The sequence below is a fragment of the Colobus angolensis genome, unplaced genomic scaffold (assembly GCF_000951035.1).
Source record: "Colobus angolensis palliatus isolate OR3802 unplaced genomic scaffold, Cang.pa_1.0 Scaffold164, whole genome shotgun sequence".
NCBI lineage: Eukaryota > Metazoa > Chordata > Mammalia > Primates > Cercopithecidae > Colobus > Colobus angolensis.
This window is the reverse complement of record NW_012114755.1, coordinates 61,395-84,171: the sequence shown is the minus strand read 5'-3', so window position 1 is coordinate 84,171 and position 22,777 is coordinate 61,395. Positions and strand designations below refer to the sequence as shown.

General features: G+C 37.9%; 1 long non-coding RNA gene across 1 annotated transcript in view; it reads left to right on the top strand.

Moving 5' to 3' along the window:
• Positions 1-22,777, top strand: part of LOC105508561 — a 103,486-nt gene that overhangs the window by 73,492 nt on the left and 7,217 nt on the right. The window lies entirely within an intron of this gene.

The window sequence follows — 22,777 nt, the reverse complement described above, 5'->3', positions numbered from 1 at the left end:
TGTTGCTTTAAAGCCTATTTTGTTTGATATAAAAGTAGCCACTCTTGCTCACTTTTGGTTTTCATTTGTGTGAAATATCGTTTTTTACCCCTTTACCTTTAGGTTATGTGACTCCTTATGTGTTGGGTGATTCTCTTGAAGACAGCAGGTACTTGATTGGTGGATTTTTATCCATTCCGCTATTCCGTGTCTTTTAAGTGGAACATTTAGGCCATTTACATTCAATGTTAGTATTGAGATGATATGTACTGTTCTATTCATCATGTTAATTGTTGCCTTAAAACCTTTTTTTTTTTTTCTGTTGTGTTATTGCTTTTTGGATCCTGTGAAATTTATGCTTTAAGGAGGTTCTATTTTGGTGTATTTTGAGGTTCTTTTTCTTCAAGATTTAGAACTCCTTTTGGGATTTCTTGTAGTGCTGGCTTAGTAGTGGCAAATTCTCTCAGCATTTGTTTGTCTGAAAAAGACTTTATCTCACTTTCATTCATGAAGCTTAGTTTTGCTGGATACAAAATTCTTGACTGACAATTATTTTGTTTCAGGAGGTTAAATATGGGACCTCAATTCCTTCTGGCTTTGTAAGGTTTCTGCTGAGAAGTCTTCTGTTAATCTGATAGGTTTTCCTCTATAGTCCATCTGATGCTTTTGTCTCACAGCTCTTAAGATCCTTTTGTCCATCTTGACTTTAGATAGCCTGATGAATATATGCCTAGGTGATGATCTTTCTGCAATGAATTTCCCAGGTGTTCTTTGAGCTTTTTGTATTTGGATGTCTAGGTTGCTAGCAGGGCCAGGGAAGTTTTCCTTAATTAGTCCCTCAAATAAGTTTTCCAAACTTCTAGATTTATTTTCTTCTCCAGGAATACCAACTATTCTTAGGTTTGGTCGTTTAAGATAATCCCAAATATTTTGGAGGTGTTGTTCTTTTTTTTTCCTTGTCTCTGTCTGATTGGGTTAATTCAAAAGCCTTGTCTTTGAGCTCTGAAGTTCTTTCTTCTACTTGTTCTAGTCTATTGTTGAAACTTTCCAGGCATTTTGTATTTCTCTAAGTGTGTCTTTCATTTCCAGAAGTTGTGATTATTTTTTCTTTTTGATATCTATTTCTCTGGATAATTTTTCATCCATATTCTGTATTTTTTAATATAATTTTAAAGTTGGTTTTCACCTTTCTTTGATATCTCCTTGAGTAGCTTAATAATCAACCTTCTGAATTCTTTATTTGGCAATTCAGAGATTTCTTGGTTTGGATTTATTGCTGGGAATCTTTTGGGGGTGTTATAGAACCCTATTTTGCCATATTACCAGAAGTACTTTTCTATTTCCTTCTCATTTGGGTAGACTATTTCAGGATGTTATAGGTTGTGGAATTAGGTATTATCTTCTTCCTGGGATCAGGTTTATTCTGTAATGAGTTGCTGTAATGGCCTGAGCTGGTTGGCCTCCAGCCAGGAGGTGGCAGTTTCAAGAGAACGCTAGCTGCTGTAGTGGTGGGGTCTCTAAGCTTGCCCTAATATGTCCAGGGTAAGTATTTTGGTTTCTCAGGTGACGGACTCCCAGGAGTTTCTGTTTTGTGTTTGGCTACCAGGGTGGGTAGGAAAATACCATCAGGTGCGGGCAGGATTAGGTGGGTCTGGGCTCAGACTCTCCTTGGGTGGGGCCTGCCATGGCCACTGTGGGGGTTGAGGGGTGATTCTCAGGTCAATGGGGTTATGTTCTAGAGGGGATTATGGCTGCCTTTGCTGTGTTCAGGCAAGTGGGGGATAGTGGTAGCAAGTGGCCTCAGCCAGCTCCCACATAGTTGGAAAGTCTAGTCTCACTCCATGGTGCCATGCTGAAACCTTACCCCAGGCCATGAGCTACCCTGCTGAGAAACAACCTGGCTTTCAGACCTCACCCTTTCTAGTCTGCCTACTCTGTCTGCAGCAGCTCCTGCACTCCTGCACTCACTCGTATCCACAGCCCCTCCCACTCATTCCTCAGACTCTGCTTAAGAAAATCTGTGCCCAGTTGAATCCACTAGCAATTTCAGTTGGAAACTTCCTTCACCCTGTGAGCCCTTCCCCTACAATTCCACTGGCTGCCTTCCCCAAGGGTCCCTGTAAGATATAGTCAGGGATGGCTTCCCTGGGCTCAAACTGGGGACTAGGAGTGCATGCAAGGCACTTCCTGCTGCTACTTCTATTTTTATATTTTTCATGACTCCCTAAATCCGTTTTATCTCTAGGTAAGATTAAGTCCTTCTCCTGTGATTTGAATTTTAAGAATCCCCAGTGGGGATGTGGGTTCAGAGGTAGATCCCCTGCCTTACACTTTGAGAATTCACAGTTTTCCACCTGTTTCATGCAACTTACAGCAGCATGTTGCTCCTTTCAAAGAGTCTGTGAATTCTTTTGGTTTTTCTAGTACATTTCTTCTGTGGTTCTTGGAGCAAAAGATCAGGGTGTGAGTCTCCACACACTGTTTTGTTTGTCCATGTGGGAGCTGCATGTTAGCCCTGTCTCCTGTATGCCATCTTCCCCACTTCTCCAGAAGTTACCTTTTATTGGGTAAAGCATGGCAAGGGTCATGTTATTTAAGGAGGGGGCTGTATATACTGAATTCCTTTAGATATTTTTGTAATATTTATAGTCAAGTATATTAAATAACATTAAGAGTAACCATTAAATAAATTGACATACTGTCTATAGCATTCAAATTAGAAGAGAGGGAAAGGGGGAGGGGCATAGAAATCATATCAGTCTCAAATAGATAGGAAAGGAGGATAAAACTAAAGAGCTTCTGCATTGCAAAAGGAACAGTCAGCAGAGTAAACAGACAATTCACAGAGTGGGTGAAAAGCCCCACAATCTATACATCTGACAAAGGACTAATATCCAGAAATGGAAATCAAAACCATAATGCAATACTACCTTACTTCTGCAAGAATGGCTATCATCAAAAATAAAAAAAAATGTTGGTGTGGATGCAGTGAGAAGGGAAGACTTATACACTGCTGCTGGGAATGTAAACTAGTACAACTACTATGGAAAACAGTGTGGAGATTCCTTAAAGAAGTAAAGGTAGAACTACCATTTGATCCAGAAATCCCACTACTGGGTATCTACCCAGAGAAAAGGAAGTCATTATACAAAGATACTTGCACATGCATGTTTATAGCGGCATCATTGGCAATTGCAAAAATCTGGAACCAGCCAAATGCCCATTCACAGCAACCTGGATGGAACTGGAGACTATTATTCTAAGTGAAGTAATTGAGGAATGGAAAACCAAACATCGTATGTTCTCATTCATAAGTGGGAGCTAAGCTATGAGGATGAAAAGGCTTAAGAATTATACAATGGGCTGTGGGACTCAGGGGAAAGGGTGGGAGGGAGTGAGGGATAAGAGACTCCAAATTGGGTTCAGTGCATACTCCTCAGATGATGGGTAGACCAAAATCTCACAAATCACCATTAAAGAACTTACTCGTGTAACCAAATACCACATGTTCCCCAAAAACCTATGGAAATAAAAAAAATAAAAAAAAGAAAATTAAAAAAACTCACAAAACGATGATAAACATAAGACACAAAATTAGATGTTATAAATAGCAACACATATAAGTAATCACAGTAAATATAAATACAATAAACACAATATATTATATTAGTTGTTATTTATACCTTTCTCACCTTCCCACACTTGCCTAAAGGACAATGCTTCTCTTCTTAGAGCTTTGCCACAAGTCTGTGTGTCTTTGTTTTGCCTGTAGAGTATATGGGGATGTATCCGATGCCACATCTGAGCAGAGGCTTTAAATATGTTTGTGTGATTTGTCTTGAGCTCTTGTGCTTTGTTCTCTGTCATAAAAACACCTTGTCCCAGGTGAGGCTGCTAATTCAGCCTGGAACCTAGAATGAAAAGATACTTGGAGAACGTCTGAACATGACCTCAAGTCTGAAGCTGAGCCCAGCCAAGTCCAGTAGAGCCCAGCAGAGTCACAGCCAACACACAGATCTGTGAGAATAAGATAACATTTATTTTTTAAGCCATTGAGTTTTTTTTTTTTAAATAAATTCAGCTTTACTGCAACGCTTGTTCACTAATTGTATTTGTTTTCTAGGGCTGCAGTAACAAAGTACCACAAACTGGATGGTTTAAAACATCAGAATTTTATTTTCACAGTTCTAGAGACCAGAGATCTGAAACCAAGGTGTTAGAGGGCCAGTCTTCACCTGAAACCTGGTGGAATCCGTCCTTGCCTCTTCTTAGCTTCTGCTGGTTTGTCAGCAATCTTTGGTGTTCCTTGGTTTGCAGCTGCATAATTCCCAATCTCTGCCTTTGTTGCCATATGGCATTCTCTCTGTGTTTGTGTGTTCTCATGTGGCCACTTTGTTATGAGAACATTAGTCATATTGGGTTAGGGAGCCACCTTGCTCTGGTATGACATCATCTTAACTCATTTCTGCAATCACCCTATTTCCAAATGAGGTCATATTCTGAGGTCTTCATGTTTAGCCTTCAACACGTTTTTTTTTCAGTGAGGGGACAACAATTCAACCCATAACATGAATATGTAAATTGATATCTAGAAATTGGATGTTCATATAATAAAAACCTGAAATATGTGGTGACCAAGATGCAGGTGGTGAAAAACTATTCTAGGAACCTGTAAACATGGACATGTTTTGTAGTGGTGAAACATTGGGTAAAGCAGAAAATATACGAAGTGAACTTGCGATTTGTGCAAAGAGATTTGGAGACAGTATGTTGCCAGCTTGAATTGGTTGTCATTAGTGGCATTTGATAAAATACAGAAAAAAATATTTGATTGAAAGCAAGGATGCAAAGAAAAACAGAATCCATGAGTCTGTGATTGTAAGGATGATGAATGAATATTTCTCATCTCCAACCAATGAAATGTATTGAGAAATATTCCCAATATATGAAGGCAGAATGAGCCGCAAATTAAGATACATCCTTAGGGAAAAGACATAATTAAAAGTAGTATATCTATCACATCTTTTGTTAAACCCTCTAATTGGATTAAAAGGGTCTCTAGGAAATCCATTCAGCTACAGTATACCCCTGTGTCCCATTGATTTTATCCTAGACAGTGTGACAAAATTTTGCCAATGGAAAGTGAGCAGGCATATTGTGGGCTGACAGACCAAGTGAATAAAATTTAGAAAGCATATCAAAGATTTGAATAATACAATTAGCAAGTCTGATCTATAGACACTGTGGATTCCTACACCCAACAAACAGAGAATATATAGTCTTTTCAAGTATCCATGGAGTTTTCAAGACAATTGATTATATAATATTACACAAATTTCAGATAATATACACAGTAGAATTAACACAGTGTCATTAACTTATGAGTCAATAATAAATAGTTTAAATCTCTACCCCCCAATAACCTTGGAATGAAATGAATGCACTTGTCAATAATTCATGAAATAAAAAAGAAATTTTAATAGGAATTACAGGTATGAACATCAGTGAAGATGCTTGTGGTAGAGTCTGTTGCAAAAATTTTCCTATTTATTGTAATAGGGCCATAATGGGGTTGTCTCACCAAAGACTAAATTTTCAGCCTACTTTGTTGCTAGTTGTGGTTATAGAACTTGATTTATATCTAAAGAATGTGACTGGAAATGGGCCAGGCATGGTGGGTGATCCCACCATGTAATCTCAGCACTTTGAGAGGCTGAGGCAGGCGAATATCTTGAGCTCTGGAGTTTGAGACCAGCTTGGGCAACAAGGTGAAACTCTGTCTCTACAAAAAATACAAAAATTATCCAGGTGTGGTGGCACATGCCTGGGGTTCCAGTTACTTGGGAGGCCAAGGTGGGAGGATTGCTTGAGCCTGGGAGGTTGAGGCTGCAGTGAGCCATGATTGTGCCATTGCACTCCAGCCTGGGTGACAGAATGAGACCCTACGTCAAAAAACTGTGAATGGAAAAAACATTTTTCCTTCCAGGCCTTGCCTATAAAACCTTGCACACATATTCCTCCACATTTAACTTTCCCTACTTGCTGGAATGATGGTGACCAAAGCAACCTTGAGAAATATGTTTTAAGGATGGCAAAGGATACATTAGCTTAGGATCCAGACATATCTGTGACCTTGGAATACTCACTCATTCTTAAATGAGAAGGGAGTAAAGTGTCTTATTTGATCCATTGTCTATTGGATTCTCTTTGTTATAGTAGTTCAATCATTTACCCTAATCAACATCCAATGCTTTTGGGATCTAACTGAAGCACTTATTTGGGGAAATTTATGGTTTAATACATGTATTTTGAAACTATTGAAAATAGGCTGGGTGTGGTGTCTCATGCCTGTAATCCCAGCACTTTGGGAGGCTGAGGTGGGCAGATCACAAGGTCAGGAGTTCAAGACCAGCCTGGCCAACATGGTGAAACCCTGTCTCTACTAAAAATACAAAAATTAGCTGGGCATGGTGGTGCACCCCTGTAGTCCCAGCTACTCGGGAGGCTGAGCCAGGAGAATCATTGGAACCCAGCAGGTGGAGGTGCAGTGAGCCAAGATCATGCCACCACACTCCAGCCTGGGTGACAGAGCAAGACTCCATCTCAGAAGAAAAAAAAAGTATTGAAAATAGGTATTTGGCTGAAGAAGCTGGAATAAGAACAATAGTAAATCTAAAAAAAGAACTTGAAATAAATGAAGAATGTAAATGAATGGGAAACTAAGGAAGGAACAATAGAGATCAAGAAACTAAGGAAGAAACAATAGAGATCAAGAAACAATAGAGATCAAGAGATCTATTTTTTAAAAAAATAGACCAATTTCTAGAAAGACTAATCAACAACAAAAATAACGAAGACACCATTAAACACTAGAAGAGGAAAAGGGGACATAATTAGCATGAGAACAGACTAATACACTAATTATGTGCAGAGCTGGGTAGGCCTCATGAAACTTACACTCATGGCAGAAGGGGAAGCAAACATGTCCTTCCTCATATGGCAGCAGCAAGGAGACGTGCAGACTGAACGGTGGGAAAACTCCCTTATAAAACCATCAGATCATGTGAGAACTCACTATCATGAGAACAGCATGGAGGCAAATGCCCCCATGATTCAATTACCTCCCACCAGGTCCCTCCCACAACAAATGGGGATTATGGGAACTACAGTTTAAGATGAAATTTGGGGTGGGGGGACACAGCCAAACCATATCATTTTGCCCTGGGTCCTCCCATATCTCACGTCCTCACATTTCAAACTACAATCATGCCTTCCCAACAGTCCCCCAAAGTCTTAACTCATTCCAGCATTAACTCAAAAGTCCAATCCAAAGTCTCACTTGGGACAAGGGAAGTCCCTTCCACCTATGAGCCTGTAAAATCAAAAGCAAGTTAGTTACTTCCTAGATGCAGTGAGGGTACAGGCATTGGGTAAATACAGCCATTCCTAATGGGAGAAATTGACCAAAATGAAGAGGCTACAGGCACCATGCAAGTCTGAAATCTGGTGGGGCAGTCAAATCTTAAAGCTTCAAAATGATCTCTTTTGACTCCATGCCTCACATCCAGGTATTACTGATGTAAGAGGTGGACTCCCCTGACCTTGGGCAGCTCTGACCCTGTAGCTTTGCAGGGCACAGCCCCCATCCCAGCTGCTTTCTTGACTGGTGTTGAATGTCTGTGGCTTTTCCAGGAGTATGGTGCAAGCTGTCAGTGGTTTTACCCTTCTGAAGTCTGGAGGATGGTGGCCTTCTTCTCACAGTGCCCCTAGGCAGTGCCCCAGTGGGGACTCTGTGTGGGGACTCTGACCCCATATTTCCCTTCCGCACTGCCCTAGCAGAGGCTTTCCATGAGGGCTCCACCCCAGGAGCACACCTCTGCCTGGACATCTAGCCATTTCTATACATCTTCTGAAATCCAAGCAGAGGTTCCCAAACCTCAATTCTTGTTTTCTGCACACCTGCAGGACCAATACCATGTGGAAGCTTCCAAGGCTTGGGGCTTGCACCCTTTGAAGCAATGGCCTGAGTTTCAGAGAATATATAAAGAGAGGAACAAATGTCCAGAAATTTAATTTAATTTTGCAGGTAGTATAGCATTGACAACAAAATGAGTAAGACAGTTCCAGGAAGTAAAAACTATGCTTGGTGTCACTTATGCAGTGTGATGGGAAAATTCTGAATAAATATTAGGAAACAATAAATTACCAGCATTAAAATACTATTTAGATCATGGTGTGGCAGGGCCCTCTCAACTCCATGTCCAGGTGGATATCCAGGCATTTGAAGCACCTGTTCTCCTGGTTCAGCAACCTGACCCTACCCACCCTACCCTTCCTGTGCAGAGATCCTGATACAGGGAGGCCTTCTCCACTTCATGCCCAGGCAGATCTCCAGGAATTTGGAGCACTAGCTCACTTGGATCCACAACCTGAGCAACCCTACCCTTCCTGTGCAGATCCTGGTGCAGGGAAGCCCTCTCTGCTGTATGCCCAGGCAGATCCTCAGGCATTCAGAGGATCTGCTTGCCTGGTTCAGAAGCCTGAGTCACTCCACTCCTCCTGTGCAGAAATCTTGGTGCAGCAGGTCCCTCTCCACTCCACGCCTAGGCAGATCTCTGGACATCTGGACCACTCACTCTTTTAGATTAGGAATTTAGGCTCCACCCCATTCCCGTGCCAAGGAGGGCTGAGGAGGTTGATTTCCTCCATGCTTAGGCAGACAACTGAGTACTTGGTGCTCGCCTATTGGATTCTTCCTCAGTGCTGGTGCTTGTGCCTGCCATCCAGGTACCTTTAGGCAGGGATCTGCCCAGTCTGATCCTGCCAATAGTGGCCCCTTCACCCTGCCCCAGGGCTGAGCAGGAAGCTCAGACCACTGCGCAGGAATCAGTCCAATGCCTGAGGCAACAGAGAGCTTTGGCCAGTAAAAAAGGATCAAATATGTACCCAGCTGTTTGGGCTGCAGCTGACTATTATTGATAAGTGCCATCTACTGACTTGTAGGTCAAACTGCACCGTCCAATACAAAACCTGCCCAAAGAAGTGCATAGGGCTTTAGAAGCAAAGCCAGGAGACCTTGGGGGAAAGGAAGGAAGGAAGAGAGAGAGAGAGAGAGAGAGAGAGAGAGAGAGAGAGAGAGAGCCCAGTAATACAGGGAAAAAGAGAAAAAGAAAAAATCCTACCCACGTGAAAACAATTGCAAAAATTAGAAGTGTCAGTGTCTCCAGATGAGAAGGAACCAACAGAAGAATTTTGGCACCATGAAAAATCTGAATGTTGTGACACCACTAAAGGATCACACTAGCATTCTAGCAATGGACCCTAACCGAAATGGAAACTCAGAAATGACACATAAAGAATTCAAAGCATGGATTGCAAGGAAGCTTTTTGAGATCCAAGACAAGGTTGAAAGTCAATGCAAAGAAACTTCTCAAGCAATCCTAGAAATGAAGGAAGAGATAAGTGTCTTTAAAAAATAAATCAGAGCTTCTGCAATTGAAAAACTCACTTAAGGAATTTTGAAATACTGTTGAAATCTTTATCAATAAACTGGACCAAGAAGAAGAAATAATTTCAGAGCTTGAAGACTAGTCTTTGTAACTAGCCCAGTTAGACAAAAATAAATAAAAATAATTTTTAAAAAATGTACAAAGTCTTCAAGAAATATGGGATTATGTAAAACAACCAAACCTATGAATTATTGGCATTTCTGAGAGATAGGGAGAAAAAGTAAACAACCTGGAAAATATGTTTGAGGGAATTATTTAAGAAAATTTCCCCAATCTCGCTAAGGAGGTAGACATCCAGATACAGGAAATCTAGAGAACATCTGCCTAATACTATACAAAATGAACTTTACCAAGGCATATTGTCACCAGATTGTCCAAGGTCAATGCTAAAGAAAAAATCTTAAAGGTTGCTAGAGAAAGGTCATGTACAAAGGGAATCCCATCAGGCTAACAGTGAACTTTTCAGTAGAAACCTTACAAGCCGGGAGAATTTGGGGGCCTATTTTCAGCATTCTTAAAGGAAAGAAATTCCAACCAAGAACTTCATACCCTGTCACTGGCCATCAGAGAAATGCAAATCAAAACCACAATGAGACACCATCTCACACCAGTTAGAATGGCAATCATTAAAAAGTCAGGAAACAACAGGTACTGGAGAGGATGTGGAGAAATAGGAACACTTTTACACTGTTGGTGGGATTGTAAACTAGTTCAACCATTATGGAAAACAGTATGGCGATTCCTCAAGGATCTAGAACTAGTAGTACCGTATGACCCAGCCATCCCATTACTGGGTATATACCCAAAGGTTTATAAATCATGCTGCTATAAAGACACATGCACACGTATGTTCATTGCGGCACTATTCACGATAGCAAAGACTTGGAATCAACCCAAATGTCCATCAGTGACAGACTGGATTAAGAAAATGTGGCACATATACACCATGGAATACTATGCAGCCATAAAAAAGGATGAGTTTGTGTCCTTTGTAGGGACATGGATGCAGCTGGAAACCATCATTCTTAGCAAACTATCACAAGAACAGAAAACCAAACACCGCATGTTCTCACTCATAGGTGGGAGCTGAACAATGAGATCACCTGGACTCAGGAAGGGGAATATCACACACCAGGGCCTATTATGGGGAGGGGGGAGGGATTGCATTGGGAGTTACACCTGATGTAAATGACGAGTTGATGGGTGCTGACGAGTTGGTGGGTGCAGCACACCACCATGGCACAAGTATACATATGTAACAAACCTGCATGTTATGCACATGTACCCTAAAACTTAAAGTATAATAAGAATAAAAAAAGAAAAAAGAACTTCATATCCTGCCAAAGTAGGCTGTATAAGCGAAAGAGAAATAAAAAGATATTTTCCAGACAAGCTAGCACTAAGTGAATTTGTTGCCATTAGACCAACCTTAGAGGAGATCCTTAAGGGAGTTTTAAACATGGATACAAAAGAATGATGCCATCTACCACTAAAACACACTTAGGTACATAGCGTAAAGACCTTATAAAGCAACCACGCAATAGAAACTACAAAGCAACCAACTAACAACCTTATGATAGGATCAAACCTCACATATCAATATTAGCCTTGAATGTCAATACTTTAAACACCCCACTTAAAAGGCACAAGGTGGAAAGTTTGGATTAGAAAACAAGACTCATCTGTCTGCTGTCTTGAAGACACCCATCTCACACATAACAACATCCATAGGCTCAAAGTAGAGGGTTAGAGAAAGATCTGTCGTGCACATGGAAAACAGAAAAGAATAGGGATCACTGTTCTTATATCAGATAAAACAGACTTTAAGCCAACCATAGTAATACAGGACAAAGAAAGGCACTATATAATGATAAAAGGTTCAATTCAACAAGAAGACTTAACTATCCTACATATATACACATCCAACAGTGGAGCACTCAGATTCATAAAACGAGTACTTCTAGACCTATGAAAAGACTTAGACAGTTACACAGTAATAGTGGGGAATTACAACACCCATACTGTCAACATTAGACAAGGCATTGAGGCAGAAAACGAACAAATTTTAGCCTTAAACTTATCACTTGATCAACTGGACCTAATAGACATCTACAGAATACTTCACCCATCAACCACAGAATATACAGTCCTCTCATCTGCATGTAGAACATACTCCAAGATCAACCACATGCTTGACCATAAGCAAGTCTCAATAAATTCAAAGAAATCAAAATTATACCAACTATACTCTCAGACCACAGTGGAATAAAAATAGAAATGAATACCAGAAAGATCCCTGAAAAACACACGCTTATAAGGAAATGAAACAACTTACCCCTGAATGACTTTTGGGTAAACAATGAAATTAAGGCAGAAATAAACAAATTATTTGAAAAAAAATGAAAACAGACACAAAACATACAAAAATCTCTGGATGCAGTAAAAGCAATGTTAAGAGGAAAGTTTATAGTGGTAATTGCCTACCTCAAAAAGTTAGCAAGATCTCAAATTAATGATCTAACATTATATCTACAGGAACTAGAAAAACAAGAACAAACTAATCCCAAAGCTAGCAGAAGAAAAGAAATAATTAAAATCTGAGTGAAACTGAATGAAATTGAGACCCAAAAATCCATACAAAGAATCAACAAACTAAAAGCTGGTTATTTGAAAAGATAAATAAAATAGATAGATCATTAGCTAGATTAACAAAAAAAAATTCACATAAACACCATCAGAAATGATAAAAGGTGACATTACAACTGATCCCACTGAAATACAAAATATCCATGGAAAATACTATGAACACCTCTATGCACACAAACTATAAAATCTGAGGAAATTGATAAATTACCAGAAACACACAACCTCCCATGGTTGAATAAGGAAACAATTGAAACCCTGAACAGACCAAGATTGACTTCTGAATTAGAATCAGTGATAAAAAGCCTACTAACCAAAAACAAAAAGCCCCAGCTGGATGGATTCACAGCTAAATTCTACCTGATATACAAAGAAGAGCTGGTATCAGTTCTACTAAAAGTATCCCCAAAAATCGAGGAGGAAGGACTCCTTCCTACCTCAATCTACAAAGTGAGCATCACCCTGATACCAAAACCTGGCAGTCACAGTGAAAAAATAAAACAATGAGCCAATATTCCTGGTGAATATAGACACAAAAGTCTTCAAGAAAATAATAGCAAACCAAACTCAACAGTACATCAAAAAATTAATTCACCACAATAAACAGGTTTCATTCCTCAAATGCAAGGCTTGTTTGACATACACAAATTAATAAATGTGATTCACCACATAAACAGAGTTAAAAACAAAAACCATATTATCATCTCAACAGATGTGGAAAAAGCTTTTGATAAAATCCAGCATCGCTTCATGATAACAATTATCAAGAAACTAGGCATCAAAGGAACATACCTCAAAATAATAAGACCCATCTATTACACACCATAGCCAATGCCATGCTGGATGGGCAAAAACTAAAACCATTCCCCTTGAGAACTGGAGTACAACAAGGATGCCCACTGTCACCACTTCTATTCAACATAGTACTGGAAGTGTTAGCCAGAGCAGTCAGGCAAGAGACAGAAATGAAAGTCAACCAAATAGGAAAAGAAGAAGTCAAACTCTTTTCACAGATTATATGATTCTATACCTAGGAAACCCTGAAGACTCTGGCATAAGGCTCTTGGAACTGATAAATGACTTCAGTAAAGTTTCAGGATACAAAATCAACATACAAAAATCAGTATGATTTCTATACACCAATAATGTTCAAGCTGAGAGCCAAATGAAGAATGCAATCCCACTTACAGTAGTCATATCCAGGAAATATCTAGGAATATATCTAACCAAGGAGGTGAAGGAGCTCTACAAGGAGAAATACAAAACACGGCTAAAAGAAATCATAGATGACACAAACAAATGGAAAAACATTTCATGCTCATGGATTGGAAGAATCAGTATCGTTAAAATGGCCATACTGCTCAAAGCAACTTACAGATTCAGAGTAATTGCAATTCCTATCAAAATACCAATGTAATTTTTCTTTTGTTTTCTTTCTTTCTTTTTTTTTTGTGATGGAGTCTTGCTCTGTCACCCAGGCTGGAGTGTAGTGGTGTGATCTTGGCTCACTGCAACCTTCACCTCCTGGGTTCAAGAGATTCTTCTGCCTCAGCTACCCAAGTAGCTGCTACACCTAGTGCATACCACCACACCCAGCTATTTTTTTTGTGTTTTTAGTAGAGACCGGGTTTCACCATATTGGCCAGGCTAGTCTCGAACTCCTGACCTCAAGTGATCTGTCCACCTTGGCCTCCTAAAGTGCTGGGATTACAGACGTGAGCAACCATGCCTGGCCCAGTGTCATTTTTCATGGAAGTAGAAAAAACTATTCTAAAATTGATATGGAACCAGAAAAGAGCCCAAGCAGCCAAAGCAATCTTACAAAAAATGAACAAAGCTGGAGGCATAACATTACCTGAATTTCAACCATACTATAAGTCTACAGTAACCAAAACAGCATGGTACTGCCATAAAAACGGATTCATAGACCAATGGAACAAAATAGAGAACTTAGAAATAAAGCCACATACCTACAACCATCTGATCTTTGACAAAATTGACAAAAATAAGCAATGGGAAAAGGACTCCCTATTCAATAAGTGATTCTGGGATAGCTGGCTAGTCATATGTAGAAGAATGAAACTGAACCTGTACCTTTAACCATATATAAAAATTAACTCAAGATGGATTAAAGATTTAAATATAGGACCCTAAAGTATGAGAATCCTAGAAGAAAACCTAGGAAACACCATTCTGGACATCAGCCTTGCTAAAGAATTTATGACTGTCCTCAAAAGCAATTGCAACAAAAACAAAAGTGAACTACTGGGACGTAATTAAACTGAAGAGCTTCTGCATGCAAAAGAAACTGTCAACAGAGTAAATAGACAACCCACAGAATGGGAGAAAATATTTGCAAATTATGCATCCAACAAATGTCTAATATCCAGAATCCATAAGGAGCTTAAACAGTTGAACAAGCAAAACACAAATAACCCCATTAAAAATGGGGAAAAGACATGAACAGACACTTCACAAAAGAAGGCATACAAGTGGCCAAAAAACATGAAAAAATGCTCCACATCACTGCTCATCAGAGAAATGCAAATGAAAATCACAATGAGATATCATCTCATACAAGTCGGAATGGCTATTATTAAAAAGTTAGAAAACAACAAATGCTGGCGAGGCTTATACATTGTTGGTGGAGATGTAAATTAGTTCAGCTATTGTGAAGAGCAGTTTGGAGATTTCTTAAATAACTTAGAACTACAATTCAACCCAGCTATCCCATTACTTGGTGTACATCTAAAAGAAAACAAATTATTCTACCAAAAAGACACATGCACTTGCATCTTCATTGTAGCACTGTTCACAATAATAAAGACATGGAATCAATCTAGGTGCCCATCAATGGTGGACTGAATAAAGAAAATGTGGTATGTATACAACATAAAATACTATGTAGCCATAAAAATGAATGAAATCATGTCCTTTGCAGCAACATGGATGCAGCTGGAGGTCATTATCCTAAGCGAATTAACATAGGAATAGAAAATCAAGTACCACGTGTTCTCACTAATAAGTGGGAGCTAAATATTGAGTACACATGTACATAAAGATTGCAGTAATGGAAACTGGGACTACTAATGTGAGATAGGAGGGAGATGGGAATGGGTTGAAAAACTATTGGGTATTATGTTCACTGCCTGGGTGATGGGACAATTTGTACCCCAAACCTCAGCATCACGCAGTATACCCAGGTAACACACCTGCACATATATCTCCTGAATATAAAATAAAAGTTGGAAAAAATAAATTTAAAAAATACTGTTATATATCCAGACACAAAATACATAGGGATATATTTAATGAAATGTGATTAAGACTTCTGCATTGAATATACAGAACATTACTGAGGAAATTTAAAGATGATCTAACTGGAGAGACATGCTATTTTCACAGACTGAAAAACTTGGTGGTGTTAAATATCAATTTTCTCAAAACTTATCTGTAGATTAAATAAAATCCCAATAAAAATCCCAACAGGCTTTTTTGAGGGGTAAAAGTTGACAAGCTGATTCTAAAATTTATATGTAATTGAAAGTGTCCGAAAATAACAACAACAAAAAGAATAAATTTGGAGGACTTAAACTTTCTGACTTCAAGACTTAGTGTAATGTTATGGTAATCAAGACAGTGTAGTATTTATGTGTAGACAGGCAACTGGAACAGAATAGAGGGTTCTGAAATAGATCCACATTTATGTTGTCAATTGATTTTCTACCAAAGTGCCAAAGCAATTCCAAAGAAAATGATAGTCTAAAAAATGCTCTCAGAACAACTGACTATCCGTATGGGGAAAAAAATGAACTTCGCCTGTTGCAAGTAAAACTCCTGTTTCCATCGCTACTCTATGTCTACTCTGAATACCTCATTTCTGACACCAGATGTGTGGGTTTTATTTTTCCCACACCAAGCAATTCTGCACTTTTCAGCAGACATTGAATGGGTGTCCTAGCATTTAATTCAGTTATGAGATGATCTACCTAGAGATTATATTAACTTTCACAGGTTAAGAATTCAATCCCACAGAACTGCCACCACCTCAGACACCAGTTGTAAATCCAGGTTGCATCTATGCTTCTCCGACCAACCTGCTGTAAATCAGAAGTTCCCACAACCCCATTCTTTGGTTCAATAATTTTCTAGAATGGCTCACAGAACTCAGGAAAATAGTTTACTTACCAGATTACTGGTTTATTATGAAAGGATACAATTTAGAAATAGACAGATGGAAAAGATGCATAGGGAAAGGGTGTGGAGCTCTTATACCCTCTTCAGAGTGCCACCCTCTCAGCACCTCCATGTGTTTACCAATCTGGAAGTTCTCCAAACCCAATCTTTTAGGGATTTTTGGGAAGGCTTCACTACATAGGCATGATGAACTATTAATTCAATTCCTATCCCCCATTCCTTTCCCAGAGGAAGGGATATAGGACTAAAATTTCAAAGCTTCTAATCATGGCTTGGTCTTTCCGGTGAGTAGTCTCAATCCAGGAGCCCATGAAGAGTAACCTTGTTAGAACAAAAGATGCTCCTATCACACAGGAAACGTCAAGCAGTTTAGGAACTCTGTTGTCAGGAACCAAGGTTAAAGATGAAGTATTAGAACAAAAAGATGCTCCTAGCACTCCTATCTCTTAAGAAATTACAAGGGGGTTTTAGGAGCCCTGTATCAGGAACTGGGGGCAGAGACCAATATATGGATTTGTATTATTTCACACGCATACATCACACTGTACACAAAAATTAATTTGACTAGGGACTTTAATGTAAAAACTAAAACTATAAAATCTCTAGATGAAAACATAAGAGGCTATTTTTGCAATCTTGCAACATCAATACAAGATAATGGAATTTGATTTTTAGACAGAACCTAGAAAACTAGTGATAAAAGAAAAAAATTAATAATGTGGACTTTATCAAAATTAAAAACATCTACTCATCAAAATACATTGTTAACAGAATGAATAGGGGAGTCACAGACATGGAGAAAATATTTGCGAAAACATGTCTGGCAAAGGTCTTGTGTTCAGAATTACAAGCAATTCTACAATTCAATAAAATTAGACAATCAACCCTCCCCCCACCAAAAAAAGATCAAAGACCTTGAATGGGCATCTCAGAAAGTATTATACACAAATGGTCAATAAATATATGAAAAAGTGCTCAATGTCATTAGTATCTGGAGAATTAAAACTAAAACACATCCTCTAGAATGGCTAATATTTTTAAAAAACTGACCAAACAAACTGGACAATATCAAATATAGGTAAAATGTGAGGCAATTGAAATTTTCAAACATTGCTGGTGGGAATATAAAATGATATGACCACTTTGGAAATTGGTTTGGCAACTTATAAAGTGAAACATAAATCTCATTAAAATCTAGAAATTCCACTCTAAGATTTTTACCTGAGAAAACATGTTTGCAAAAACATTTGTACAAGAATGTTTTAGCAGCTTTATTCATATTAGCCCAAACTGGAAACAATTCAAATGTTCATCAATGTAGCCTGATAAATAAATGGTGATATATACACAGAATGGGATACTACTCAAAATTAAAAATGGGCCGGGCACGGTGGCTCTTGCCTGTAATCCCAGCACTTTGGGAGGTGGATCCCGAGGTCAAGAGATCGAGATCATCCTGGCCAACATGGTGAAACTCCGTCTCTACTAAAAATACAAAAATTAGCTGGGCGTGGTGGCACGCACCTGTAGTCCCAGCTACTCAGGAGGCTGAGGCAGGAGAATTGCTTGAAGCCGGAAGGCAGAGGTTACAGTGAGTTGAGATCGCACCACTGCACTCCAGCCTGGTGACAGAGCGAGACTCCATCTCAAAAAAATAAAATTAAATAAAATAAAAAAATAAAAATTAATCTTTCACTGAAATGCATGATAGCATGGATGAAATTCAAAACATTTTGTTGAGTAAACAAAGCCATATTCAAGAATACATACTGAATTTATATGAAGAACAAGAATTTGTAATGAACAAGAATAGGCAAAACTAATCTACTGTGATAGCAATCACAATAATGATTGCCTCTGAAGGGGTAGGTATTGACTGAGAAGGGGCAGAAGATATCTTTTTGGGATGATGGAAATCTTCGATATCTTGATAGAGTGGGTTTATATAGTTGTATAGTTTTATAAAGTAGATTAATAAATCAGAACACAAAGGCAAGAAACAGATCAATATAGACATGGAGACTTCATATAGATAGAGGTGGTAGGTCAATGATTGGTGCTGGGATAACTGGCAAGCCACATGTAGAAGAATGAATTTGGATCCTCATCTCTCACCTTATACAAACATCAACTCAAGATGGATCAAAGACTTAAATTTAAGACCTGAAACCATAAAAATTCTACAAGATGACATCAGAAAAACCCTTCTAGACATTGGCTTATGTAAAGAGTTCATGACCAAGAAACCAAAAACAAATGCAACAAAAACAAAGATAAATAGATGGGACTTAACGAAACTCAAAAGCTTCTGCACAGCAAAAAACAATCAGTGGGGTAAACAGATAACCCACTGAGTGGGAGAAAATCTTCACAATGTATACATCTGACAAATGACTAATATCCAGAATCTACAAGGAATTCAAACAAATTAGCAAGAAAAAAAAATCCCATAAAAAAGTGCCCTAAGGACATGAATAGACAATTCTCCAAAGAAGACATACAAATGGCCAACAAAATATTAAAAAATGCTCAGCAGCGGGGCACACACCTGTAATCCTTGCACTTTGGGAGGCTGAGGTGGGTGGATCACCTGAGGTCAGGGGTTCGAGACTAGCCTGGCCAACATGGTGAAACCCTGTCTCTACTAAAAATGCAAAAATTAGCTGGGCATGGTGGTGTGCCCCTGTAATCCCAGCTACTTGGGAGGCTGAGGGGGAAGAATTGCTTGAACTTGGGAGGTGAAGGTTACAGTGAGCAGAGATCATGCCACTGCACTCCAGGCTGGGTGACAGAATGAGACTCCATTTCAAAAAAAAAAAAAAATGCTCAACCTCACTAATGACCAGGGAAATGTAAATCAAAACCACAGTGCAATACTGCCTTACTTTTTTAGGAATGGCCATAATCAGAAAACAAAACAAAACAAAACAAAAAATAGATGTTAGCATGGATATGGTGAAAAGGGAACACTTTTACATTGCTGGTGGGAACATAAACTAGTACAACCACTATGAAAAACAGTGTGGAGATTCCCTAAAGAACTAAAAGTAGAACTACAATTTGATCCAGTAATCCCTCTACTGGGTATCTACCCAGAGGAAAAGAAGTCATTACATGAAAAAGATACTTGCACATGCATGTTTATAGCAGCACAATTCACAATTGCAAAAATATGGTACCAGTCCAAACACCCATCAGTCAATGAGTGGATACAGAAATTGTGGTTTATATATGATGGAATACTACTCAGTCATTGGAAGGAATGAAATGATGGCATCCACAGCAAGCTGGATGGAATTGGAGACCATTATTGTAAGTGAATTAACTCAGGAATGGAAAACCAAACATCATATATTCTCACTCATAAGTGGGAACTAAGCTATGATAAGGCAAAGACATAAAAATAATACAGTGGACTCTGGGAACTCAGGGGAAAGGGTGGGAGGGGATGAGGGTTAAAAGACTCAGTGTACACTGCTCAGCTGATGGGTGTACCCAAATCTCAGAAATCATCACTAAAGAACTTATTCATGTAACCAAACACTACCTGTTCCCCAAAAACCTATTGAAATAAATAAATCAGTATATATACAAAAGCTTGAAATATACTTTTGAGCACATTATTAGAAATGTGGAGCTAAATACCAAAAGTAACACTTGAAAGACTTGACAGTGATTGCCTTTGGGTCATATGAATGAGGGTGGGGAATGGCGTGGTGGAGGTCCATTGTCACATAAGCTTTTCAATAAAATTGAATTTTTTACTTTTTGCAAGCATTAATTTAAGAAAAGTAAAATCAATTAAAAATAAAAAGCATTTACAAGATGACCTAGCAATGCTCTTTTACTGATTTTTACAAATAAGTGAAAATAAATATATTCTTAGGACCTAAAAGAAATCAGGCCTGAGCAAAAAATGAGTCAAATCAGATAACTTGACATTAGGTCTATAAGAAATATCAAGATTTCTGCCTCTCTTTCTGATAGAATTTCATGAGAATCTTTGCATATATGCTCTTAGGATGTCTGCTATGAGGAATGCTTTTATTTTCTCAATTGTAAATGTAGAAGCAGTAGTTAGGAGATAGGAATGACTTAGAATGAAGGCTTATTAATAGATATGTTATAGGATGAAACCTGAAAAAATTCTGCAGTTGAATGATTTGTATAAATAATTTTAATAGTTGATTTATTAAACTCTACACTAGTCTCTTGTTGAGCATAGTATCTACATATACATAGTCAATGAATACAAAACTATACTATTAAGACGATCTAATACTCTAGCTCTTCTTTATGTACAACCCTATACTCTCAGGAGAAATGAGATATTAATCACTCCCACTGCTTGTAGGTTGTATATTTTTCTTGTGACATTTGAATGACCATGCCAGTCAATGTATTCCATGCAGTTGTTGGAATGACTTGCAATGGTTGTAAACTGTACACTCATGGAATACAGATACCATGGTTCTTTTGCTTACTCTTCTTATATCTTAGCATCCACACCTATACATTTGGAAGTAGCTCAGATAAATTATTCTTAGTTCTTTCATTTTAGGATTTTTAGTTTACCTTAAGGACATCAGAAAATAAATACAGACACCACAAGGAGTACATGAGCCCTACTTGTGTAACTGTAAGTGTTAACTGTTGTATGTATTACTTTGCTTGTGAAATATTGTAACAAACGGACCAAAAAGAAGTTTGCTAATTACAGGACACCTCTTATGTAAGTTTACAAATACTGTTCATCTTGGTAGAAAAAAAATCTCCATACTCTTCCAAATATAGGCACACAAAATGAAAGCAGAATGAGAAAGTTCACATTTTGGGTGCTTAGATTTGTCAAATGATAAAAGGGAAATAGTATTTTTAATAACTGTACAGAAGAAATTTGTGAAACAGTGGGAAATAAGAACAAGTCACAAAATTGTGATAGTTGGTAGCTGTAGTGGCTCAAATAAAATTATAGCAAAAAAGGTTAATGAATTAAAAAAGAGTAGGCCCTGTACCTGTTCTCCTAGGTCCAATTGATATGGCCCTATTCCAGGAAAGGTGGGTTGGTACTTCATTTTCCTATTGCTATATTTGGAAAAATCACAAAATTGCTGAAATTCTGGGTCAAAAGACTACAAGGTAAAACAGTTATATATGATCACCTATCTCATATAGACATATATAGTTTTATTGATATTAAATATAACTACTTGATTTTGATGAAAACCTTGAATGCACCTTGTGCTTAAAGAGTTTTCCAAGCCAGGCATGGTGGCATGGGTCTGTAGTCCCAGCTACTCAGGAAGCTTGAGGCATGAGTGATCCCTGGAGTTTGATACCATCCAGGGCAACGTAGTGTAGAGTTTTCCAGCGCGGATGATTATAGTGTGTTTCACTGCCTGCCGTCCAGGAAGTCTTTGTAATTTTTTCTTTCATCATGCCCAGATAACATATACTCATATGAAAAAACCAGTGAAACATTAAATCTCTTATTGGCTTTGCAAAATAATTTCTTAAACATTAATGGATAAAATGTTATTCTAACAAAAGCTATTTTTAAAAGAGAATAGCAACAAACGTTGGAATCCTACTCATAAAATTTAGACATAAGAGATTTTGTACTAGAACTGATTTTGAAAACCAAAGTAGTTTTACGAATTTCTCTTTGTATATTAAACCTGAGCTGTAAAGGTAGGATAATAGAAGTCTACTGGTGATTTTTAACAATCTTTTAACTAATATAATATCAAGGACCAAATGTTGCTGGTTCAAAGTAGTTTCTTTGTTCCTTATATTTAAGTAATAATGGTCTTAATATAAATTGTAATGCTCGTGTAAATAATCAGCTTACATTTAAAAAACTCTTAATTGAATAAAGTCAAATACATGAATATGTTGTTTTACTCTTTATTATAATTTGGGAGATAGTTGAAACTTAACAGTGAAATACATTCAATTTCAATAATAATATCCACATAAATAAATGCCTATGGGTGGTGAATATTGAATAAAAATTGTAAGGACAAGTAATTATTTTATGCTGCATTTTTTCATGTTAAATGAAGTTTAAATTTTGAAAATGTAAATGTGTTAGTATATTCAGAAATTTTTCCTAATTAGATATTTTTGCTCAGTTTGTGCTAATCCAGGTACTGTTACATATTGTACCACTTGTTTAATTATTTTCTCTTTGTTTAAAAATTACCTTTTCCTTTTAGACTAATATAAAAGTATCAGAAGTAAATTTAGAAAATAACTCATCTAGGCAATAGAAACACCATATTTCTGTCATTTATTAGACTATACTTATTCCCTGCTGAATAAAAATAAAAGACATCATGGATGATAACCAAAATTAGAATTTATTTGGTTTCTCTAGTGGATACCAAATATGCAGTTACTAGGCATGGGCAGGAGATTAATGTCTCCTGAAGAAGATTCATCATTTT